Consider the following 6,000-nt stretch of genomic DNA (forward strand, 5'->3'; position numbering starts at 1 on the left):
GATCTTCCAATTGTTGTGAATCAAACACCCAGATTGGCAGAAATCCTGTGTTTTTAAATTCTCTGTTTTGCACGTGCATTCCTATCCTATTCCTATCTATTTCCTATCCTTGCATTGTTGGAATCCTCCAATTCAAACGAGCCCTTACAGAATTACTTCTCTTACAGATAGTTGTCAAAGAAAACCTTGCGTGGTTTGTCCCGCTCCTGCTGCACCGTCGTCCACCCCAGCTCAGCTGCTCAATGACAGAAGGGTCCAGCACAGCAGGGATCTGGCCTCCAGACTATCTTTCGCCGCCTCAGATCTTCTTCCCCGCCGCTGGCGGCCATGAAAACTGCATTACCATCATCAACCGAGCAGATGACCTCGAGGACTACACGGGTCCGCAAGAGATGTTGCACTCTTTCGTGTCTGCTGACGTTATGCATCGCTTAATATTACATGCTACTTTACCGTCATGTTCACCGATTAGACTCTGAGTCAGCTCCAAACTAATGGTCAAACTTGAGTTTTTAAATGGTTGTGGGGTACATATCGGGGCCGCTATCAATAGTATCTATCTACTATCTGGTTAATCTCCGGTGTCTACTATGAGTTTCATGTTGGGTGGGAAACAAACAGTAAAGAAGCCATTATCTGTATTTTTTAACTGAAGCCATTATCTGCCTGCTATTATTGGTTTTGGGTCTATCCACAGGTTGCTACCATCACTCTGGATTTCTGCATGCACTCCTTACATAATCTCACTATGTTTTATTCCTATGCATGACAGTTATTGTAAAAAATGGAACTGAACATGTAGAGCAAAAGAGACGAGCCTTGTGTGGCAATAAAATTTCATGCATACGTCGCTCCATGGTAGGCGCAAAGGCAGCCCCCCTCCACGCATTTCGGATTGTAATCGAGAGGAAGATATCTGTTCTGAGGGGGATTCAGAAGGAGAAGACAACTCCTATTTACCCCCTGAGGTCTTCGCTCTAACTTGGCATGCTGATGTTGGTTATATCATGCATATGATGTCTTGCATTGCTTACTTTATACATCAAATATGTCATCTGCTTAGTTTAGATATCCTTAGTGCGAATGCCATCTGTTTAGTTTATTCATCGTTTATGTGAATTATGCAACGCCATCTTGTTTAGCCAGGCATCATATATGTGAATTTTGCAATGCAATCTTCATTAGCACGTCATCTTATATGTAAATTATATCAGGCCATCCTTTCTTTCGTTACATATTACATTTGTCAACAATGTTAGTACATTCAGCTGCTCTTCGCATGCCTCAGCCATTTGACGCGGTGATGGCAAATTCTGGAGTGAAAACAAGGTCTTCAGAGCAGACTATGCTATGTGATGAAGCGCATACCTCGCTGGTTATGGATAGCTCCTCAGAGGAGGATTCAGAGACAGATGACCAGTCCTATCCCCCCCCCCGAGGTGTGTGCTCTAACTTGGCAGGGTTATGTTGCTCATATCGTGCGTATGGTGTCTCGCATTGCTATGTCATTTGATTAGTTTAGACATGCTTTGTGTGAATGCCACATGTTCAGTGTCTAATTACCATATATGTGAATTATGCATTGCCATCTTGTTGTAAGACATTACATATGTGAATTATACAATGCTATCTTGTTGCAAAGGCATTATATATGTGAATTATGCAATGCCATGCTGTTTAGCCAATCATCATGTATGTGAATTATATCATGCTATCATTTTTTTGTATTACATGTTCCATTTGTAGACAACGTTTGTATATTCAACTACTCTTCCTGTGCATCAGCCATTTGAAGCGGTGATGGAAGTATATGGACTGAAAACAAGGTATTCAGAGCAGACAACGCTACCTGCTGAAGTAGACATCTTGCTGGTTACAGAGAGCTCCTCAGAGGAGGATTCAGAGACTGATGACCAGTCCTATTTCCCCCCTGAGGTCTATGCTCAAACTTGGCAGGGTTATATTACCCATGTCATGCATGTTGTCTTGCATTGCTTAGTTTTTACATCATATATGGATTGCCATCTGCTTACTTGCTTACTATATAAATCATATATTTGAATTATATCATGCCATCATGTTTACATAGTACATAAACATCATCTATCTGAATTATGGCATGGCAACCCATTTAATAAAGACATCATATAGTTATATCATCTCATCCTGTTTAGTGTTTACAGTCATCATATTTTGAATTATGGCATTCTATCCGTGAATGTATGTGAATTATGGCATGCCAACCTATTTAATAAACACATTATATAGTTATGTCATGTCATCCTGTTTACATAGTCTCATATTTTGAACTATATCTTTCCATCTTTTTTAGTTAGCCATCATAATGTGAAATTGTGTCATGCTATCCTGTTTAGTTAGCCATCATATATGTGAAATTGTGTCATGCTATCTTGTTTGGTTAGACAACATAAATATGAATTATTTCATGCCCTCTTTTATTCCCCACTATCCATTACACCTGTCTATCATACAATGTCTATACTTTCAATTACTTTTCTTGTTTATTAGCCATTTGAATTGGAGAGCGTGATGGCAGTATCTAAGGGAGTAACAACACGGTCTTCAGAAAAGATAGTGCTACGAGTTGATGCAGATAGAACCACGGTTGTACTTGCCCAAGGACCAGATCCACCACACATAACCCAGACTCTCGCAGATTGTACCCCTACCCAGTTGGACAAAGAACCAGTTACACCCCTTCTAACCCCAACCCTGGCAGATAGTAACCTAGTTCCAGTTGACACAACACCGTCTCCACCACTGAGCACCCAAACACGAGCAATTAGTAAGGGAACTGCAGTGCCCAAAGCACGAGGACCACCACTCCGAATCCCAACTCAACGCTTAAAGGAGAAGAAGATTTGTTCTCAGGTCAGGTTCTCTAGCTATGGTTCATACTCCTTTGCTCTTGCATTACTGTATTTACTCATACCAACTATTTTCAAATTTGAAGGATGGAATTGAAACTCCAATGGCGCAACAGGTATGTTTTAAACATGTTTCTTTAACTGGTTTGCTGTTGTAACCTGCTCTATGTTGATTTCAGTTTCAATTGAATAAATAGTTATGTTCTCATGTCATGCACATTACAAGTGTTGTTATTGCTCTATAGTTACCCACACTTATATTCTGTCTATTCTGCTTTGTCTTGAACAAATATTATTTGAACCGTGTCTCTATCTTGATTTGGCAACAAAAACTAGAATGATATAGACCATAAAGTGACCATGGTAGATAGATATATGTTTGTTTCATGCTGTTATCCTGTCCACTTTACTACTGAACTCATTTACCAAAATGAGTTTCATATACAACATGGTAAACATGTGATGTGTCTGCTTGTTTCTCTTTTAGAATGCGGACAAAATATTGGAGAACAGTACCGCATTATCCAATGGTAAAGGAAGTAATGCAGATAAGGTTCAAGATAGTGAGACATCCCTGTTGCTCTCCAAGAAAGCTGATAAAAACTATCTTGACGACAGTGAGGGAATCCAAAAGTCCTGTCTTGATGTAGTGTTCGAGTTACTGGCCACTACTGCTGGCACAAGCTCTTCAAACTCGCTGCCTGAATCAGTTCGTCTTCTTGAGTCTCAACTTCAAGTTGAAAGACATCGATCAGATGTGCTGCGACAGGAAGCTAAAGGACCGAGGAAGTCCCTGCAGAATTCAGATGCATATTTTCTGGTGCAACAGCAAGCGCTGGAGGATTTAAGCGCCAAACAAGAGAAAGTTAATAAGCTTGCTAAGCATCTTGCCAGCATTATGGGTACCCAGGATATTGTTTCTTGAGATCTTCTTAAGTGGTTTCAGTTCTGGATTTGTTTTGCTGCGACATTTATTTGCGCTGGTCGCCAACTTTGACAACCAGTGTATATGATATGCTGCTTTGTTCCCTATATTTGCACTGGTGGCGAACTTTGATGCCCAGTGGATGTAATATGTGTAATAGCCGTGATAGCCTAGCGTTAGTTCTTGCTTATTTATTTCCTTGTTGTCTTATTTATTTGTTTGCTTGTAGTCATTGCAGTTCTTTTTCCGCGGTTAGCTAGTGGCTGCAATAACCTATTTTTTAAAACTAGGCCACAATAACCATGGGCTAATATTTACTGTAGTGACACTGGGCCTCCTACTGGCCGTAGAAACATTGGGCCTTCTATGGGCCGTAGAAACAATGGGCCTTCTACGAGCCGTAGAAACAATGGGCCTTCTGCGGGCCATATCATCAATGGGCCTTATACGGGCCATATGATCGATTGGCCAAACATGGGCCAAACAGACCGCATTATGGCCGTAAACGGGCTAGAGTTGGAATCGTCCGTTCATGGGCTGACCGTAACGGGCCATAGTTAATAGGTCGTATTTGATGACGCTATGAAAACGGCCCAATGTATTAACGGACCACAAACGGACCGACTGCAACCATGGGCTGAATTTGGCCCACAAGCAGAAAATGACAGTAACGGGCCGTAAGTAAACGAATGCTGGAAATGATCCCAAGAATAAATGGGCTCTGAGGAGGCCGAAAGATAACATGGGATGGAAACGGACCAACAGAATAACGGGCCGTTAATGGGTATAAAGTGATACACTGTTCATTACGGGCCAGTTTCACCCCGGGCCGTTAATGGGTGTAAAGTAATACACTGTTCATTACGGGCCAGTTTCACCACGGGCCGTTAATAGGCCAAGAGTTACATAGGGCCTCATATGGACCGAAAGACGTCATGGGCCATACATGGGCCACAAGTGAAAACGGACTGGAATCATATTGGGTGGCCCAGATGACGCTACTGGGCCTAATTCGGATAGGGTGTAACGGGCCTTGGGTTAGTGGGCTGTAAATGGGCTATATGCAAACAGGCCGTTAACAGGCTTTACATGGGCCGGCCCGCCACCTTTTGACCAAGTCAAACGGGCCGGCCTTTTCACAGGAATGGGCCTCTGTTGGGTCGTGCCACGTGTTGACGTATCATAGGCGCCTTCTGTCCAATGAGTGGATGACATCTATCCCAACGATGAGCCGGCACGTGTTTCCTCCAGCCAATGATGATTTTACACGTGGAAAATCCCCCATTGGTTGGGGCTGTTAACGGGTTATCGGATCCAAAACCCGACCCGATAGCTTAACGGCGTTCCGTTACGGTGGATGCCACGTGTCGGTCACCCTTGACGAAAACACTTCTGTGACGCGGGATTTATCGTCATGGAAGTGGACACTTCCGTGATGATAATTTTGGTAATGTCATGGAACACTTCTACGACAGCACAAGTATGACTATCTTGATTCTGTCATAAAATCGTCATGGATGTACATGCATGACAGAAAATGTGACCTACTATGACAAACATGTATCATCACGGAAGTGTATTTTTTTGTAGTGCCCACTGCTCTTAGTTGAGAAGAAGGATGGATCTTTGAGGATGGTTGTGGATTATTTATCACTAAATGAGGTGACGATCAAGAATAAATATCCACTACTGATGATCAATGATTTGTTTGACCAGCTGCAGGGAGCTAAAGTATTCTCCAAGATCGATCTTCAATCAGGATACCACCAGCTGAAGATTCGAGAATAGGATATACCTAAGATAGCTTTTACCAAAAGGTATGGGCTATATGAGTACACTGTCATGTCTTTTGGATTGACTAACGCCCCTACCTACTTTATGAATATGATGAATAAGGTGTTCATGGAGTTCTTGGATAAGTTTGTCGTGGTGTTCATTGATGATATATTGGTGTACTCGAAGAATGAAGAAGAACACAAAGATCATTTGCGCTCAGTTCTCAAGAAGCTCAGGGAACATCGGCTATATGCCAAGTTCAGCAAATGTGAGTTTTGGTTGAAGGAAGTTGGATTTCTCGGACATGTTATATCTGGACAAAGTATAGCAGTAGACCCTTCCAAGGTTCAATCTATCACTGAGTGGTTGGCACCCACCTCAGTTGGAGAGATACGTAGTTTTCTTGGACTC

Source organism: Triticum urartu, chromosome 4 (assembly GCF_003073215.2).
Source record: "Triticum urartu cultivar G1812 chromosome 4, Tu2.1, whole genome shotgun sequence".
NCBI classification, from domain to species: Eukaryota; Viridiplantae; Streptophyta; class Magnoliopsida; order Poales; family Poaceae; genus Triticum; species Triticum urartu.